The sequence below is a fragment of the Aedes albopictus genome, chromosome 3, assembly GCF_035046485.1.
Source record: "Aedes albopictus strain Foshan chromosome 3, AalbF5, whole genome shotgun sequence".
NCBI lineage: Eukaryota > Metazoa > Arthropoda > Insecta > Diptera > Culicidae > Aedes > Aedes albopictus.
Window position 1 is genome coordinate 253,641,211 of NC_085138.1, and position 20,677 is coordinate 253,661,887.

Below are 20,677 nucleotides of genomic sequence, written 5' to 3' on the forward strand. Positions count from 1 at the left end.
TTGAACCATATTTTAAAATAAGTTCATGGAATACTTTTGAGAAACTTCATGGAAGGTTTTCTAGATGAATGCTTCGAAAAAATTCTGAAGGAATCTCTTTCAAAGAAATTCGTAGATTAATTTCTAGAACAATTTATGCAAGATTTTTCGAACCCATGCAACATTTATGGAAGCCATCCGTGTAAGACTTTCTTAAGGAGTTCTTAGAGAAGTTTCTATATGACATTCTAAAGTCTAGAGGAACCCCTAGAAAATTTAGTGAAAAAATTCTGGCTGAATTTCTTTCGAATTTCCTGGATGAATTTTTGAAGTAAATCTATGAGCAGTTTCCAAAGATTTTTTCAGGAACTCGTGAAAGATTTTTTAAACGAGTCCTAGGATGGATTTCAACAAGGGTCTATGAAAGAATTTTCGAAAAATCTGTGGAAGTTTATTAAAATCAATGTAGAAAATTATAAAAAAAAACTCTGAAGGGAAATCTGGAGATATTTTTGAAGAAATTATTAGTCGATAATAAAATCCATGGAAGATTTTCTGAAGGAACCCCCAGGGTAACTTCTTCAGGAATCCCTGCAGAAAGTTCCCTAATGGATCTCATACTTTTTAAAAAGTCCCTGGAGAATATTCTAGAGAAATCCCAGGAAGTTTTTCTGACAGAAATTCAGATTCAAAAAAAATCCCTGGAGCAACTTCTAAAGCCAACCCTGGAGAAAGTTTTGAAATAAACCCTCGGGGAACCGTTTGAGAGAATGCTTTAGAGAATTCCCGGAGGATTTTTCAGACAAATATCTAAAAAAGTCTCGAAAAAAAGGTAAATCTCTGAAGGATTTTCTGAAGAAATCCCTGGAGGAGTATCAACAAAAATTCATACACAACTCTTTCTGAAACATCCGGAGAAATCACTGGAGAGGAATTTCTGTAGAAATTGGAAATTGTTGCGAGAATTTTTGATGAAATCCTTGGAAGAGTCTAGAAAGTAACTCCAGTTTAAATTTTTGAAACATTTCCTGAAAAATAGATTATGAAGGCATAGCTGAAAGTTTTATTAAAGGAATCTCTGGAGTAATTTGAATAAATGTCCAAAGATATTTCTAATGGAATCTCAGAATGCATTTTTGTAAGAATCATCAGAGGAATTTCTACTCAAATTTAAAAACATTTTTTGGAAAAAATGGGGAGGACTTTCAGAAGAAAATCATTGAAATGCTTGGAATGAATTCTTTGTGAAATTCATAGAACAGTAAGAATTTCTAAACAAATCTCTGAAGAAAATTTCCAAATGGAAGATTTTTTGAAAGAATCCGAAAAGGATTTTTTGGCCGAACACTCGGACAAATTTCAGCAAACAAAAACAGAAAGATATTTTACAAGAGTTTCTGAAGAAACTTTTGGTAGATTTCTCCGAAAGATTCTCCAAATAAATGCCTAGATAAATTTATGAATAAATAACTAGAAGAATTTCTGAAATAATTCTTGGGCCAATTTCTCAAAAAAATCTCTGAAATAGCTTATGTAAACTGTAACATGATGATTTAATGTGGCAAGTTTCATTCGCAGACCGTCGTAATAGAGTTGAAAATTCTGAGTTCACTTAACACCTCAGAATTGCGACAAAAGGCGACCGAGACCGAGAAGATAGCGGCACAAGCCTACACTACTCATACAGAAAAATCGTTCGGCAAATACAGCACAACCAGTAACCAAGCTCTATCAAATGCTTGTCACGAATCTCTAAATTTCCGAAGGAATCCCTTGAGGAATTTCATATGGGAACCCTGGAGGAATTTATGAAGCAATTCGTAAACAAATTCCAGGGTAAATAAATCCTCAGAGATATTTTCAAAAAAAAAATCCCTGAATGAATTTCCGTTTTATTTTTTTTCAATTTTTTGGGACATTTATGCAAATAGCTTTATTGTGTATGTCCATTGCACAAAATATTGGCTTTTCAATCAACCATAAATAGTTTTAGACAAAATATTTCGAGCATAAAAAATAGCGAAATAGTGGTTTATTCGTTATTAAGCGAGAATTACTAATATAGATCAAAAACTCCGAGCCTTTTATCGAAAACTCAATTTTCATGCAGTTTTTATATGTTTTGGTACATTTTGGTATAAAATTTAAATAAAAATAAAATAAAAAATTTTGCTTCGATTAAAATGTAAAATTCGATTTTATAGACATTTCAAAAATTGAAATGTCCACTAAATCGAGGTATACCTCGATGTACAATTGCTCTGAACATAGTAGGCTTGAAAAAATGATAGTTTTTGACATATGACAAAAAAACCGATTTCGGACTTTTTATTCTTCAATAAGTTATATCTCCTCAGATTGAAGAGATAGAAAAAACTGCTCTTCGAGAAAGTTGTCGGGGTTTTTACCTTCTTCAACTTTGCAGAACATTTTATTTCGATATCTTTTGAAATAAAAAAGTTAGGTGCTGAAATATGAGTATTTTAAGATTTGGCGTTTAGGACACTTTTGCATATAACGCGGCTTGGACTCACGAGCAAATGTCTAGAAGACATGAAGACTCTATCTTGGATGGTTTTTGAGTTATTAATTTTTTCCACTTAATGTTGGTCCGCGGACCATTGTGCATTGTTGTTTCTATTGTACATAAACGACATTTCAAGATTGAAGCTTCACGGTATACCTCGACTTTTCGCCGATGACACGTGTCTCTCGTACAGTGCTTCTAACCCTGATCAGATGATTGCTTGGATGACTGCTGATATGTGCCTGCTTCAGGAATATTTTGATGGACACTTACTATCACTTAACCTTACCAAAACCAAATATATGGTTTTCCAAGTCCAACTTCAACGATCAACAGAGCATCATGATGAACTCATTGTTAACTCCACCAAAATCGAAAAAGTAGACGCCTTTAAATATCTCGGGCTGATATTTGATCCTTTTCTGAAATGGAACACACATATCGAGAAGCTTTCTAATGAATTAAGTTCATTTTGCGGTATTCTATGGAAATTATGCAAATTCGTTCCTCGAAAACAGCTCATCAGCATGTACCACGCTTTTATACAATCGAAGCTTCAATATATGGTCTCTATTTGGGGTTCTGCTGCTAAAAACAAGTTGAAACCACTTCAATCTATACAGAATCGCTGCATTAAGGCTGTATACAATAAGGACAGATTGTTTTCAACAGAAACGTTATATACAGAAGCTGATCTTTCAATTCTCCCTATTATGGCCTTAAAGGAAATTCAAACCGTCTGCAATATGCATAATCTTTTGCACAATCAAAAAGCACACCATAACTTTGTATTGTCGCAACGTGATCATCCACATTACACTCGTAATAGAGAACAACTGTTTGTATCTCGATGTAGAACCGAGGCTGGGAATAAATCTTTTAACTACTATGGAAAAACTCGCTATAACTTATTACCACCTAGCATAAAGAACCAATTGAACTTCGACAATTTATTTTGTAAATTAATGATAAATCTTGTATTGTTAGTAACTTAACCGTCCGATATCCCTTTAAAAGAGGAAAAGTCCTCACTAGGGATATCATCAATCAAAACTAATTACTTTCTTATAATTGTATTTTTTCTCGTTTTTCGATTTCTATTCCTTTGACGTCCTCTTAGCACCGTTATGGTCCGCTTAATTGATGCGCTTACAAAAGTCACTACAACTCTATAGAACTGGAAATCCAAGGTGGTAATCACATCATAGCACCGCGCAATACATGAGAATGTCAGATGATAACAGGACTATTTAAGCAATGGTTGTGGAGGATGTTTATGGAAAAGAAGTTACGTTTAAATAACTAATGAATAATGTATTAATGTTAAAAAAGAAATAATAAATGTTTGTTTGTATAAAAAAAATGTTTATGCTATCCGATTTATCGAGGTCGACTAATCTTTAATTTGGTATGGAATCGGATGTATCTGCTGAATGAGAACTAATTATGCTCGAACTTCGTTTGATTTAAATACGGCTCTAAGCAAACTAAATCCATCGTACCTACGTAAATGGAGCAGACGGGGAGCATGATGGAAACTAACTCGAGTGCAACCTGGACGCCTTCATCTGGAATCTGAATCGGGCAGAAAAAAAAAACTTGGCAAAAAAAAAAATTCGATGGAAACACAAGAAGCAAGAAAACGACAACAGATAATCATTTTTTTTTTTTTGTTACCCTGTTTCTGACAGCTCTGTTGTAACTTAACACTAGCATATTTAATGGAATTCAATGGGAAACTATAATAGGGAAAGGCTAAATCATTCAAAACACTATACATTATTTAAGCTACTAGTACACAGGGTCAAATATTTGTCCAAAAAGAAACCAATGCTCAAACATCTTGTTTGACTCGATCGAATTTTCATTAGTGTCAAACAGATGTTGTTTCTTGAGTTCTTTCCTTGTCAAATATTTGACCCTGTGTACTACTGGCCTTACAAGAACAATTTGAGAACTATTTGCATTTAAGCTCTCTCTCAGGGTCTATCCGGGAGAATCGTTTCTAAGTGGACTCACTTCCCACACTTGCTTCGCGAATTCAATTCCGACACAATCAGAGATGGAGAAAAGGGATTTGCGTGCTAATAATAACACTCTAACAAAATTCATAATTTAATTCACTGGTTAGATTTATTTTAATATTTACATGGAGGAATGAGAAGGGTTAAGGATTGAAGGGTTTGCACTTTACATCACCTGGTGGCGGCGACCAATGACTTTCGGCTAGGAACACTTCTCGACCTCTGGGACGTTCGTTCTCTCGTCTGATGCTGGTCGACGTACTTGAGGTGGCCCAGGATGGCTTCGGGCAGACACGGGTACACGATGTAACGGTGTGTATCACTTCGCGTCGGTGTAGGCCCTTAGGCTTTACACACTAGGTTGTCTCGTTCCCGTCGATTGGATTAGCGGCACAGAGCGATCGGGAACAACTCTCGGGCAACGGTTCACTTCAGCACGGTAACACGGCACAAGGCTGATTTCTGTTCCTATAAGGAACATGGAAACTTCGATTTAAAACGCGAACCACTTTAAAGCTTGGATTTCTGTTACCCAAAAAAGGCCGAAACCTTCTCCAACATAAGCTTTTATAGCATCCCATGACTAGGCATGATCCTCCTAGCTGGAACATTTCCCGGGAGCGATTTGTTTCGGTATAGTTGGTACCATGCGCCATGATTGAAGTGCATTTATTTTGGAGGGGATAGATTTAGGCGATATCAGGGGGTATAGGAAATGGAATGGGATTATTTGAATTCAAACTAATTTATTTTTATAGGATAGCTATTTTAAATTTTTCTTTTAGGTTATTTTATTTATTTACAAGGGAGATCAGGGTAGGTAATAGGAAAAAGTATATACATATTTACAATTTGGGTTGTTTTATCTTATTATTAGAGCATAGTTATTTACACAATTTTTAGAAAAATGAAACAAAAAAAGGAAAAGAATACAACAAAGAAAAGCAGGTATTGTGAGCTATTTATAGGTAACACTGTACGGATGGTTAGACTTGGCCGCATATCACCCGAATAATTTGCCAAAATTGGCTTTTGAGCAGCCCTATTTGATAATTTAGAACCTATCAGCTATGTTAACCATGTTTCCACAGGGAGCTCCAGGATGAATCTCCAGAAGAACCTTCTAAAAGATTCACTAAAAGGAACTGCTGGTGAAATCATGGAAATGAACTCCTGGAGCATTTTTCAGAAGCTACTCCTTGATAAATCCCAAAAAGAATGCTCTAAAAGAATCCCCTAAATGATCTCCTGCGGAATCACCAGGAACATCTGAAAAATGGAAATCCAGGAGAAATTTCTAAAATAAGATTTCGCGCAAAATCTGCAAAGGGGAATATAACGAAATCTTCAGAGGAAGTCACCAGACAAAATTTTCAGTGGAATCACCAGATGGAATCCCTGGTGTAGTGACCAGAAATAACTCCTAGAGAAACCCCCAGATGCAATCATTGTTGTAATGGATAGAACTCCTGGAGAAATCTCCAGAAGAAACTTCAGGACTTCAGGAGTTATTCCCAAGCGAAATTCCTGGAGAATCCTCAAAAAGTACTTCTGGAGGAATCTGCAGAACTTCTGGAAGGTTTCCCAGATGGATTTCCAGGAGAAACCCTCTGAAGGAAGACCTAGAAGAACACCCACAAAAAACTGCTCCTTAGTATGAACTCCTGGAGAAAAATCTTCAGAGGGAACCCCTGAAGGAATCCACAGGAACAACTCCTTCAGGAATCTCTGGGCTCCTTGAAAATCTTTTGAAGGAACACCTGGAGGATTTTCCAGAGGTATCCCTAGATAGATGAAACTCCTGGAGCGAGTCTGAAAGAATCCCCAGGAAGAATTCCTGTAAGAACCCCAGGAAAAATCCATAAAGGGAACTCTTGGAGCAATCCATTAGGAAAACTCCTGGAGAAATCCCCAGAAACAACTGCTGGAGCAATTCCCAAAAGAATCTTTCAGATTAACCGCCAAACAGGTACGAATGAAACGAATGAATTTCTCCAGAAGTTTACAAATTCCTTCCAAGAAAACCGTTTCTTCCTAGGAATCCTCTAACAGTTTCATCCGAGATATCACCTGCATTTTTTTCATTACTCTTCTTCTTCTTCTTCTTCTTCTTCTTTATGGCTCTACGTCCTCACTGGGACTTGGCCGGCCTCGCTTCAACTTAGTGTTCATTGAGCACTTCCACAGTTATTAATTGAAGGGCTTCCTTTGCCTGTCATTGCACGAATTTGAATATTGTGAGGCAAGTACAATAATACACTATGCCCAGGAAAATTTTCCCGACCGGAACGGGAATCGAATCCGCCGTTTCCGGAGACCCTAACTTGAAAATAATGTAATTCTTGAAAACATCCTGGGAATTCCTTGAAGATCCCTCGAATACATACAAAACAATGTGTGGAGGATTTTAAGAAGCAATTCCTGGTGCATGTGCTAGAGAAGGGAGGGATAACTGGGAGAACTCCAAAAAAATATTCCCTGGGTGAATTCTTGAAGGATTCCTTTTAAGAGTGAGAGGAGCAATTACCATAGGACTTTCTAAATCCATCATCCCTCGAAATATTCCCGGAGCAATCCCTGACGAAATTCCTGGAAGAATTATTGGATGATTTTTTGGAGGACTTCCTGGAGTAATTCCTCTAGAAACTCCTGCAGGAATGTCTAGAGAAAACCTGAAGGGATCCCTGGAGAAATTCCTGGATAAATCACTAGAGCAACCCCTGGAAGAATTCCTGTGGGAATTAGTGGAGGAATTCCTGGAGGAATCCCTTGGGAAATTCTGGGAGGTATCCCTGAAGAAATTTTGGAAGAATTCTCGTGAGGAAGAATTCCTAGAGGAATTTCGGCAGGACTTCCTGGAGGAATTATTTAAGAAATCCCTGGAGGATATAATGGAGAAATCCCTGAAGTAATTCCTGGAGGAATCTCGGGAGGAATGCCTGAAAGAACTTCTGGACAAATACCAGGTGGAATCCCTGTCAAAATTCCTGGTACAATTCCTGAACGAATTCCTGGAGGAATCCCTGGAAGAATTTCTGAAAGGAATACCTGGAGGAATCACTGTCAAAAGTTCTGGATGAGTTCCTGATGAAATTTCTGGAGGAATTCCTGCAGGAATCCCTGGATTAATATCAGGAGGAATTCTCTGAGGAATTCCTATAAGAGTTCTGGAAGGAATCCCAGGAAAAATTTTGGAATAAATTGCACAAGAAACTCCTGAAAGAATTCTTAGAGTGATTTGTGGAGGAATTGCTGGTGAATTTCTCGGAGTAATTTCTGGAAGAATTCCTGGAGGAATCCTTGGGAGAAATTCTGAAGGAATCCCTGAAGAAAATCGTGGAGATGTTCCTGGAAGAACCCCTGTAGCAATTTCTGTAGGAATCTCTGGAGGAACCCTGGAGGAATTGCTGGATAAAATCCTGGAGAATTTTTTAGGTGAGTTCCTGGAGGCATTCCTGAAGCAATTCTGGAGGAGTCCCTAGAAGATCTCTTGGAGGAATCTCTAGAGGAATTTCTGTAGGAATCCCTCCAGAAATTCCTGAAAAATCTCAAGGGAATCCCATCAGGAACTTCCAGAGAAATAACTCTCGAAAGAAAAGGAGAATTCCTTTGATGAATTCTTGAAGGAATCCCTAGACGAAGAATTCCTAGGAATCCCTAGGCAAGGATGGGAACACTCACTTGCAAAGAGTTACACTCACTTGCAGTTTTCTCAGCTCAGGAGCGTGCAGTCAAAAAACGATATATGGACGACTTTTGCCTTGTGGTTTTGTCTAAAACTTTGCCGAATAAAGTAGGGGTCGCACACGTATACTGAAGTCGTGAGGGAGCTGCGAAGGCAACACTTCACGAGGTGAATGTAAATTACATTCACCTCGTGGAGAGTCGCTTTCACAGCTCTGTTACGGCTTTGGGATCCGTGTGCGACCCCTACTCTATTCGGAAAAGTTTTAGATAAAACCACACGGCAAAAGTCGTCCATATATTATTTCTAGATTGCACGCTTCTGAACTGAGAAAATACTAAGTGAGTGTAACTTTTTGCAAGTGAGTGTTCCCATCCCTGTCCCTAGGAAGAATTTCTGAAGAAATCTCAGGAGGAAGTACTGAAGAAATCGCAGAAAGAATTTCTGGGGAAATCATGGAGAAATCTTCACACGAGTTCATGGAGGAATCTCTGTAGCAGTTCCTGAAGGAATCTCTGGGGTGGTGACAGGAGGAGTCCGGGAAGCGATCCCAAGAAGAATTCCTAATGTTATTTCTAAACAATTCCTGAAGAAAGTCTTGGATTAATACTTGGAGGAGTTTTTGAAAGAATTACTGGAGGAATTCTTGAAGAAAACCCAAGCAGAGCTCCTGAAGGAATCCTGGGAGGTATTTTAAAAATAACCTCTGGAGTTGTTCCTGAAAGTGTCACAGAAGGAATATCTTGAAGAAACCCCTCTAAGGAATCTCGGAAACAATCCCATGAGCATATCCTTGGTAAATCCCAGGAGAGCTATTTTAACGGACTCCTGGATAAATTTTTGTAGGGATGCCAGGAAAAAAAAATCTGAAACAATCCATTCCTGCAGTATTCTGTGGACAAATTATTAAAAGAATATTATTATTATTCAAAGAATCCTTGGGTGAACTCATAAAGGATTTTAAGTACAATATTTAAAACCCTTCAGGACGCGCTGTTGTAAAAAGTGCAACACTATCAAAAAATTATTGCTGCTTGTTGTTGTTGTCGGTTGCTTGATGGCGCGCATCCTGAAAGGATAAGGAATTCGTGGATAAATTTTAGTTTAATTTTCTGAAAGAATTCCCTCCCAAAGAAATTTTAACAGGAATATTTCGAATAATTCCAGTTCGAATTCTTCTTCTTCTTTTTATGGCTCTACGTCCCCACTGGGACTTGGCCTGCCTCGCTTCAACTTAGTGCTCTTTGAGCACTTCCACAGTTATTAATTGAAGGGCTTTCTTTGCCTGCCATTGCATGAATTTGTATATTGTGATGCAAGTACAATGATACACCACATACACCATGCCCAGGGAATCGAGAAAATTTTCCCGACCGGAACGGGAATCGAACCCGCCGTCTCCGGATTGGCGATCCATAGCCTTAACCACTAGACAAACTGGAGACCCAGTTCGAATTATTGGAGCAATCTCTAGCAGATTTTTGAAGGAATACATGGAGAAATTCCTGAAGAAATCCCTGGAAGAATATATGAGGAAATATCTAAAAGAATTTCTGATCAAATTTATATGGGAATCCTTGCTCTGGCTACGTCCATGGTTCCCTTCATTCTACGTAGACCCAAGAGTAGACCGGGAAGCGAACCTATGACCCAAGGGGTTTCCAACTAAAATGATTACCTGTCACTACTAAAGAAATTACTCTGATTACTCATTGATTACTGTGATTACTTAGTGATTACCAAGATTACTATTAATTACTCAAGAGTACTACAGATTACTTCTGATTACCATGATTACTTGTGATTACCTTGATTACTTATTGATTACCAAGATTACTATTGATTACTCAAGATTACCTATGATTATCATATGATTACAACTAATTACTCATGATTACTTTGTTTGATTATACCGTTGATTACCTAATTGATTACTTTTGATTACTATTGATTACATCTGATTACGAATGATAACATGTGATTACCATTGATTACCTCGGATTATTAATGATTACTTCTGATTACCATAATTACTTCTGATTACTTATGATTATTCATTGATTACCAAAATTACAATTGATTACTCAAGATTACTACTGATTACTCAGATCATTAATGATTTCTTCTGATTACCATGATTACTTGTGATTACTTATGATTACTTATTGATTACCAAAATTACTATTGATTACTCAAGATTACTACTGATTACTCAGATTACCTATGATTATCATGTGATTACAACTAACTACTCATGATTACTTTGTTTGGTTATACAGTTGATTACCTAGTTGATTACATTTGATTACCATTGATTACATCTGATTACCATTGATTACATGTGATTACCATTGATTACCTCGGATTATTAATGATTACTTCGGATTACTAATGATTACTTCAGATTAGCATGATTACTTCAGATTACCATGATTACTCAGAGAAAACGAAAGTAATTATTGATTACTTGTCACTAAAAAAAACTGTTAGAAACCCCAAGCCATGACTTTTCGTATGGTCTTGCTGAATACCCTTACGTTTATCGCTTCGGCTATATTGGCCCGATCAGCATCTTAGTACATACATCTAATATAACAAAAATGCAGTTTCAATCTTCAACAAACAGTAAAAACCAGAATAAAACAACTCTTTCAATGCATATTTCTGAACAACCATACACCGTCAAAGCAAAAGGATAAAAACAAGAAAAACCTTCCTTCGCGCGCTATGTGTCATGCCATCCGCCAGTGAAACGAAACGAGAGCGAAAACGAGTGAAAAACACTCGTCGTCGCTCGATAAAAATCGATCACCCGTGCGGCTGGCTTCGAGCATAGATAGGTAGACCGACGACCACCCGACCGACCAAACACGGTCGCGGTGTGTGCGAGTGTGAGTTCAATGTGTTCTATCCCTCTCTGCGAACCGATCGCCTGGGATCGGGTGGTCGGTTGGGTGGAGGTGGGTGGTTATGCTGCTGCGCTTCTGCATCTATGCTACCGGCGCTCGTTGTCGACCACCCGAACTGACACGACCGTCCCGACGCGACAGTTGGGTGGTGGTGAGCGTGAGTGCTTAGTTCTAGACACGGAACTCGCTCTCTCGCGTGCTCGAGAGTGCATTCTCGCTGTTTGGTGTGTTCGTTCGTTCAGCTTCAGGGGCCTGATGATGTATCGAACAGAGGTTCTACATTGACTGTGATACTGGTGCCAGTGTGTTTGAGTCTGGGCTTTTAAAATCCAGTCCGCCTTGAACCTCCGAAGGGACGACAGTTGTACAACCGTGTGTGACCGTCGGGTTTTTGCGCGCGCTTTATTGTTATTAGTGAGAAGACACTCCTTCCTGTGGGGGAATGAAAGCCATTGTTTGATTTTGGGCGATGAAAGGAGGAAAATCGATGCGAAATTGAGGAAATATTATCAATCAAAGTGCGCGACTGATTCGCGGTGTATGTGAGTGTACCACCAGACGCTTCCACTATCGTTGTCATTTGTCTATTGTTCTGCCTTGGCGATTATCAGTCAGTAGTGTCGAAAGAGTAATATCGATCAGTTTTATCTTTTCGGCTATTGATGAATGGGACCCGCGCCCTCGCCGTTTGTCTTCAGTAGCTACAGTACTGCCCACTAGCTAGTGTGAGTGTTTATCGTTTGTGTGTGAAAAAGAATAATAATAACAACAACAACAACCGCATCAATATCAACATCAAGAAGAGAGTGTGGGAGATTGATAGTGAGTGTCAGGCAATTGTCTCTACTCGGAAATTTTCAGTGAATTTGATACTCATTCGCCGTCGTCATCGCCTGCTTCGTCTCGCTGGCTTGTCAGAGTACTCGGCGCGCGTTTTGGATGTATTCGTTTGAATGATTTCATGCTGCTGCTGCAACATATCAGCGCGCGGCCCTCTCTGATGGCTATTATATAAGAGCATAGAAAACATAGGGAGCATAGCGGGAATCACGGGGTGAAAGAGGTGTGTTCCCTCAGGGAAATCATCGTCATTTCTGAGAGATTTGCTGGATGAAGGCCCGCCGACCGTGTGTGCGTAAAGGAACAACGGTGCACCAACGAAGCGCGAACGGGTCGATAGAGGACGTGAATGGCGGCTGCTGGCTGGAGTGTCCGCGTTCTCGGTAGTGTTTGTACTTACGGTGTGTCGCCCTCCCGGATTTGGCCCTTGTCGTGGACGGGAAGAAGGGACTCCTCGCGTTGTGCTCGGTTCACTGTGTTTGTACCCTCGAACCATACGAAATTCCCTGAACCCGTAGCATAAGCAGGCCCTCCCGACACGGTCCCCGTATGCGCGCGCGTTCCCGTGTTTGTGTACGTGACGACAGAACAACCCAACATCATCCAGGAAAAGAAGAAAACGCACACCCCAGAATACCCGTCCACAGGGAAGAAAATTTTATGTTGGCCCGTCGAAAAAATCGTGTTTTTTTCCTCCATCGCGGCAGGCTGTGACGATCGACAAGATTTTGAATGATTCCTGGAAATTGATCGCGATCGCGAGCGCGCCCGGGTAAAGCCATCGAACGACAGAAGGCAGCAGTGCGAGCGACTTCCGGTCGCGGCCGTCAATTCCATCATCGAATTCGCGACGACGGAAGTGGGAAAACGGCGGTGTGCAGCAGTCTGTCGAGTTTCGTGGAAGTGCCATTTCCGAGAAGTGAGAATACGGGAAAATAGGATACACAAAGCAGGCGGGCAGCGCTAGGCCACCTCTTTTTCGTGTATATGGAATTAAGGCCGTATGCCTACTAGATCCAAGAGTGTCTCGAGTGAAAACCGAAAAAAAGTAAAAGTAAACACGACAAGAATCGATATTCAACTTTTGTTTTGTGTTCGAATCGAATCGAATCGAAGGAAACCGTGAATCTCTGGAAGAAGAAAATCTAATCAAACCTCGAGGGCGAAACGCTATGGATTACCTCCGGATGCTGTGGTGAACAAGCAGAGACTACACCCACCGCTTGGATTGATTTCAGTTTCATAATTTGAAGGTAATTTGATGTTTTTTCTCTGTATGAGCTGAAATTCTTGGAAGAAATCTGTGAAATTGCTTGTTGGAATCGCTGTAATCCCTTACGCTGCCACATTTCGCTTTTGATTTGCACCTGTTTCGTTTCTGATGGAATGCGGACAAAAACATCTATGACATATCGAGACTCTTGGAAGACATTTTTCTGTTAGGGGTACTCATGATTCAATTGGTTTCATTGTATGTTGAATCAACTGTTGGACTAAACTTACTGCTCTGAATCTTCTACGAAAACAATAGTGATCGTGCTTAGCATTATGCAAATTTGACTGAGACATCGATTTTCTTGTAAATCGATTCGAATCGGACCAACAGAATCGATTCATCGATGTTTTCACATCGATTCGATTATAAAATGTATTAAAAAAAACTTTAAAATAATTCGTTTACAATATGGAACACAAGCTCATGGAGGGTCTGGTACGTTTGGCATAAGGCCGTTTGGCATAATGCCATTTGGCATAAGGACGTTTGGCATAAAGGACTCTTGGCATAAAGGGTTCTTGGCATAAAGGACATTTGGCATAATGGACATTTGACATAAAGGACGTGTGGCATAAATGATTTCATAAAATATGAACTACATACTTAACGTCAAAGAAGAAAAAGTATTCTAAAGAAGGATATAATACATTATAATGCATTAATTTTTCTGAATATGATATGCAGACAAGGATGATTCGCTGGAAAGAACCATTACCGTAATCTAAATTGCTTGTATCGATAAAGAACAGCATATACAAAAGACGGAACATTCCCCTTCTGGAAAAAAAATCAAATTCATGGAACCAAAAGGTTATTTTGAAAATAAGAGATCCAAAATAATGCACCACTAACAAGTTCGTTAATTTTTCTCCAGAGGGAATATATATTTCACATATGCTTTATGCCAAACGTCCCTTATGCCAAATGTCCTTTATGCCAAATGTCCTTTATGCCAAACGTACTTATGCCAAATGTCTTTATGCCGAACAGCCTTATGCCAAGCGTACCAGGGTGTCCCTCCGGACACGACAGATAGAGGATCAAAGTAACGCCAAATCCGTGATTAAGCGAACGAAAACACGAGGAGCCAAAGCCGTAGCCCATCAGCGCTATGCGGATCTAAAGAAGGAAATGAATCGCTTATGCCAGAGGTTCCCAAACTTTTTGCTACCGTGGCGCCTTTTGAAATTTTCAAAATTTTCGCGGCGCACCAACAACTTTTTACAAAGAATTTTAATAATTTTAACACTTTCAATTCAAAGTTTCAAGTATAAATCGTAAAAAAGCCTTCAATGTCATGCTTTTTTATAATTAATAAAAAGAAAAATTGCCTAAAGATTCGAAGAACTTTTTTAGATTTCTGAAGGATTGCATTGGAAAACTTTTAATTTTTTTAAATAAAGTACATAAATTACCAAATTTAAGGAAAAATAGATATAAAAATGAATTGTTCAGAAGCTGTCAGAACGACTGACAGTGACGGTGAGGGGTCATATTTCTGTATTCGGAACTCAAAAATCTCAACTCAACTCAACTCAACAACTCAAAAAAGGCGGTTTCAAAATCATGCAAGAAATCGACACATAAATTGTTGCAGATTTTTTTACGATAAGGAGCTAAACCAGTCTATAGGAGGAAATCTCAATCATAGAGACAAACTAACAAGTTATGATAGTTATGCCAGTAAAAATATCGTCCCGAAACGTTTGAGACAGCACGAAGTCCTGGAGATTGACAATAATTATAGCTGACAGTATTATGGAAAGAACTTCAAAACAGTTTCTTGAAATATCTGCTTTGAATTACAAGCTATTGATAAAATCGAAAACTAAGCCGAATCATAAAAACTCCAACAACTTGAGAGTCTTACGAAAATTTTCAAATTTTCGGAGACATATTTTTTTTGTAAAAATTTAAATGTTCCATGAGGATATTATAAATTCTGGAAAACATTCGTAGACTTGGGAATATTTACTATTTAATTGGAAATTTAGAAGAGTGAAACCCCCTTTGAATGAGTTTCTTTTGAAGTTTTCCACAAAAAAAGCCAAAACATTACTTTTGAATACAAAAAAAGGTTTTAGGTGACACTTGTTTTACGAAACAATACAAAAACAGGTAAAAATATATTCTGCCTTCAATAATAAGAGTTTGTTCTTTATGTTTTGGCCCAAGAGCCTGCGGCGCACCATCCCCCCCCCCCCCCATCGTGCGCCGCGGCGCACGGTTTGGGAAGCACTGGCTTATGCAGACGAAAAAAGGATGAGTGAACTTCCTAGCCGACGAAGCTCAGAAATCCGCAAAATCCGGCGACATTTATCTCTTCAACATCAACTTTGAACGTGAACATGTGACGTCATTCTTATCGCAGTTCTTACTTACTTGATACTTGATGGGCTACAACTCGTAGCGGTGAGTCTACGCCGAATGAAGTATCCGCCTCCACTGGCCTCGGTCCTGGGCCAATCGCTTCCAGTCGCCCTGAACGTTTAGAGTCCTTAGGTCCTCCTCAACTGCAAAAAGCCAACGTGTGCGCGGCCTTTCACGAAGCCGACGAGCTACGTGTTCAGCTCACCGCAGTCTGCCGTGTTGTATTCGCTTCACTATATCCATCTCTTTATATACCTGGTACAATTCGCAGTTCATGCGACGCCGCCAGATGCCGTCCTCCAGTTTACCGCCGAGTATTGTTCGCAGCACTTTACGTTCGAAGACTCCAAAGGCTCTCCGATCAACTTCTTTTAACGTCCACGTTTCATGGCCGTATAAAGCGACCGGTAGAATCAGAGACTTGTGCAACGCGAGTTTTGTCTTCGTTTGCAGCCTGCGGGACCTCAGCTGGTTTCGCAGACCGAAAAAGGCCCGATTTGCAGCCGCAATCCGTTTTTTCACCTCGCGGGTAACATCATTATCGCACGTCACTAGAGTACCAAGATAAACAAATTCATCCACAACTTCAGACTTTTCCCCACCTAGCACCACTTCGTCACCACTACCACGGCCGGACCGACGTTAAACACCGGCAATCATGTACTTAGTCTTTGTGGTGTTGATCGTAAGTCCAATCCTCGCAGTCTCCCTCTTAAAAGGTACGAACGCCTCTTCCACGGCCCGACGGTCGATTCCGATGATGTCGATATCGTCCGCGAAGCCCAGGAGCATATGCGACTTCGTGACAATGGTTCCACTCCTGTGCACACCAGCTGTCCTTATCGCTCCTTCCAGTGCTATGTTGAACAGTAAGTTTGAAAGAGCATCGCCCTGCTTCATGCCTTCAAAGGTTACGAACGATGACGAAATTTCATCCGCAACCCGTACACTTGATTTCGATCCGTCAAGCGTCGCACGAATCAGTCTAATCAGCTTCGCCGGAAAACCATGTTCGATCATAATCTGCCATAACTCGTTTCTCTTCACTGAATCGTACGCCGCCTTGAAATCAATAAACAGATGATGGGTCTGCAGAATCTTCCGCAGGGTGAACATCTGGTCCGTCGTTGATCGGCCTGATATTCGCCGACGAAGGACTCCTCAATCGGCCTCAGCCTGTGGAACAGAACTCCGGACAAAATTTTGTACGCTGAATTGAGGAGTGTTATTCCTCTGTAATTCGCGCACTCCAGTCGATGCCCTTTCTTGAAAAGAGGGCAAATGAGACCATCCTACCAACTAGCAGGCAGTTCTTCCTCCTCCCATATCTTCACTACGGTGTAAGAGTTGATACAGCTGCTCACTACCGTGCTTGAGAAGCTCGGCCGGGAGTTCGTCCTTCCCAGCAGCCTTGTTGTTCTTCACTCCCCTGATGGCTGTCTTGACCTCGTCTAGCGTTGGAGGTTCCACAGCTTGTCCGTCGTCGTCGATTCGAATTCTGTCCGTCGCTCTTCCACTCCCACCGTTCAACAATACCTCAAAGTGCTCTCTCCACCTGGCAGCCACCATTGTCTTGTCTGTCAGCAAGTTTCCATTACGGTCGTTGCACATGACGGGAGAAGGCGCTGTTTTTCTCCGCACGCCATTGACAGTTTCGTAAAATCTCCGCATATCATTCTGTTGCATACTCTCTTGCGCCTGAGCAATCACATTTTCCTCGTGCCTCTTTTTTCTTTTTGCGGTGGATTCGTTTTTCGGCTGCTCTTGCTTCCCTATATCGCTCCCTGCTCTGCCGGGTCCCCGACACCAATATCCGGCTTCTGGCAACATTCTTCTCGTCCGTTACTCTCTGGCACTCCTTGTCAAACCACCCGTTTCTAGGTCGCTCCTGCGCTGCTGTACTCATCGCTCCGTGGATAGACTCCCACAGAGTGTTGAGATTATCGCTCTCGTTGATCTCACTTATTCGCTCGTCCAGCTTCTGGTGATAGTCAGCTACCGTACCGTCTGCTGAAAACCGCTGGATGTTGTAACGCATCGATCGCCGGTTCCTAGAGTCCGACACGGTTGATAACCGAGCTTGAATCTTACCAACTACGAGATAGTGATCTGAGTCGATGTTGGGACCTCGAAAAGTTCTAACATCAATTACTCATCATATTTGTTCACCGTCTTCAACATATCTACCCTTCACAACCCAGAAAACCAAAAACCTCGTCGTTGGCCGTTTTCAAGTTGAACACCGCTGCTTGCTAGGTACCTACTTACTCGACGTGAACGTGAGTCCCGACGGACGACGGCGGTTCCCGATGGATGGAAGAATCCCGTCCCGTCCCGAGGCACAATCTGTACCTGTGTATGTGTATCACTACTTCGTGCCCTGGATGGATGCAGCATGCGCGCGAGAGATTCCAGAGAACGGCGACGCGACGCGACGGACGGGGACGGGTCGCGCGAAGAACGAACAACCCAAACAAGAGAGATTCCCTTCAGGTCGTTCGTTCGTTAATTCCACTATGGACGGACGAACGGGCGAAAAGAATGTGAAGAAACGGCCCAAACGCAAAACCAGGAAGACTGTTTGGGACGTTCGGGGCTGTCCACGATTTGAAGATGGGTCTTTTCATGTTTGGGAATGATTTCGTGCTTTGGAAGAAAGTCTTTCGCTATGGCCACGGTTTTCAACGAAGATGGTGCTAGCGGGCGCTGTCCAAAAACTACGTAGACTCTCTATTTTGGCCATCTTCGATCCCCTTCCCCACTCGAATTTTGTATGGACCCTAGGCTTCCGAGCTGTAATGGCCAAATACCCTAACAGCCTACGTAGTTTATGGACACGCCCTTGTCTTGTGCCTTGCTAGGTATTTGCAGTATCTAACCACTAACAGCCGTAGCGGATTAATCTGGACTTGCTTGAAGCTAGATAGAACGGTAGAACCTATGTACTTGTAGATCTGTGTCATTTTCTTCCCGTGTTGATGATATACGGGTGCAATTTTGGACTATGTACTCAGAAAGGGAGATTAATTGCACCGACATTGCGAGGCAGGTGTGATTTTCTAATTATGAAAATTGAGTTGGGCAAACTAGGACCAGAAGTGCGGTTTATTTCCATTTGGAAAGTGTTTTATAATTTTAAATCTCTTATGATTAAGTGGTTTGAATTATGTAACTAATTTATTACATGGCTTAAACAGACGAAATAGTTTAATTGAAATTTTTCAATTTGCGAAAAAATATCCTCTCCATATTAATGGCCTTTTAAGGAAGTCATTGTGAACTTAAACTAAGACAAAAAAAAAACAATTAGGATTTGCTACTGGATAGATCAGTGCTTTTGGAGTGCTTTAAACTTGCTTTTGAAAATATGAAATTGTACTTAATAGACCCAATGATCGGTATTCGATTTTTTTTATCAACTGTAGTCCAAACTCTGTTTTGTTGAAAAAAGTTTGATAGAATAGTGGCTACCGCTTCTGATTCGTATGCAGAAGGTCATTAGTTCAACCCCTGGCTCGTCTCTTTCGCTTTAGTTTTGTATCATTCTATCTACTTTCTTTCTCTCTCTTCTCTACATATACAACTCATGTATATTAATATGTTCATAGCCATCGCTAGAACCAGAAACGGATTGAAAAATCATTTCCCTTCCTTCCACCTTCTACAGCACAATGTATATAACGCCTACAAGTTATGCGACCAAAGCGAACTGTGCCGCTTGACCTTCAAATAGTAATCACCACACAATTTATCACCTTCCGAACACTATAAATATCCCCTATCCATGGATCGCATCACTAACCAAAGGTGACTCCCAGATCTCTCATCATGTCCTACTAATATACCTTATCCGTGCTGGTTGTGGAGACGCAGAGTGCTCTCGGTCTCTAGTAGCAACAACCATCACACATTCATTTCTCTTCCAAAACTGACTGTAAGGAATTGGCCGGCTCTGGGATTGACCATGAGCTGCTTGCCCTGAATGTCATTTAGAGACACTACAGGGATATTCCAGGTCAACCAAACTAACTTGGAGTTCAGGACTTCAGGTCTACACTCGTAACAACAGCCATATCTGCTATACTGAGTACCATTGCACATTTATCCGTGGTTACTGGATCAACCTGAAGTCTACTTTTTCATTATTAACTTTTGAGGCATTCAGGGTCGTCCAAACTGTTCTATAATGAAGTCCTTCAAATGTATAAGAAAAACTTTATGTGTTTCCGGTATAGATAAAAGTATTGCATAATCTGTTGGAATCTGCGAAACTCTTGCAATCTCAAATGTCATTTAGAGACACTACAGGGATATTCCAGGTCAGCCAAACTACCTAGGAGTTCAGGACTTCAGGTCTACACTCATAACAGTATTCATATCTGTTATACTGAGTAACGCTGCATAATCTAATCAACCTCAGTAACTGGAGCAATCTGAAGTCTACTAACTTATTATAAACCTATGGGACATTCAGAGTCGTCCAAACTGTTCTATAATGCAGTCCTTCAAAACTACAAGAAAAACTTTATGTGTTTTCACAATAAATAATAGCATAGCGTAATCTGCTGAGATCCGTGAAGCTCTTGTAATCTCAAATGTCATTTAGAGACACTATGGGAATGTTCCAGGTCAGCCAAACTGTCTCTGAGTTCAGAACTTCAGATCTACACTCGTAACACCAGCTATATCTGACATACTGAGTAACGTTTCATAATCAATCGCGGTGACTGGACCAACCTTAAGTCTACTATATATTATTATGAGCCTTTGCGACATTGAGAGTCGTCCAAACTATCCCTGAAGTTTAGCTCTTGATAGTAATAGTAGTTATCCTCACAATGAAATTTAAACTGTAATCTGCAATCCCCCTGGCATATCATGAGTCATTTCAAGATAGTTTTAAGATATTCCAGATTATCAACACTACTCCGGAAACCATATCTTCAGGTCTACACTTGTGATAATAGCTTTTGCCACTACTTTAAGTAGTGTTACATAATCCAATGTACTTATCATAAACGTTAGAAGAACAATAAGCGTTGTTATATATTTTTGGGATATTATGGG

At 40.4% G+C, this 20,677-nt stretch overlaps 1 protein-coding gene across 2 annotated transcripts in view; it reads left to right on the forward strand.

The window, feature by feature from the left end:
- Positions 1-11,412: 11,412 nt before the first annotated feature.
- Positions 11,413-20,677, forward strand: part of LOC109424411 (zinc finger protein jing homolog) — a 515,341-nt gene continuing 506,076 nt past the window's right edge. For both annotated transcript variants that reach the window (XM_062860236.1, XM_062860235.1), the window contains exon 1: positions 11,413-13,217. The gene's annotated coding sequence lies outside the window, so the exon portion shown is untranslated. The remainder of the gene's footprint in view (positions 13,218-20,677) is intronic.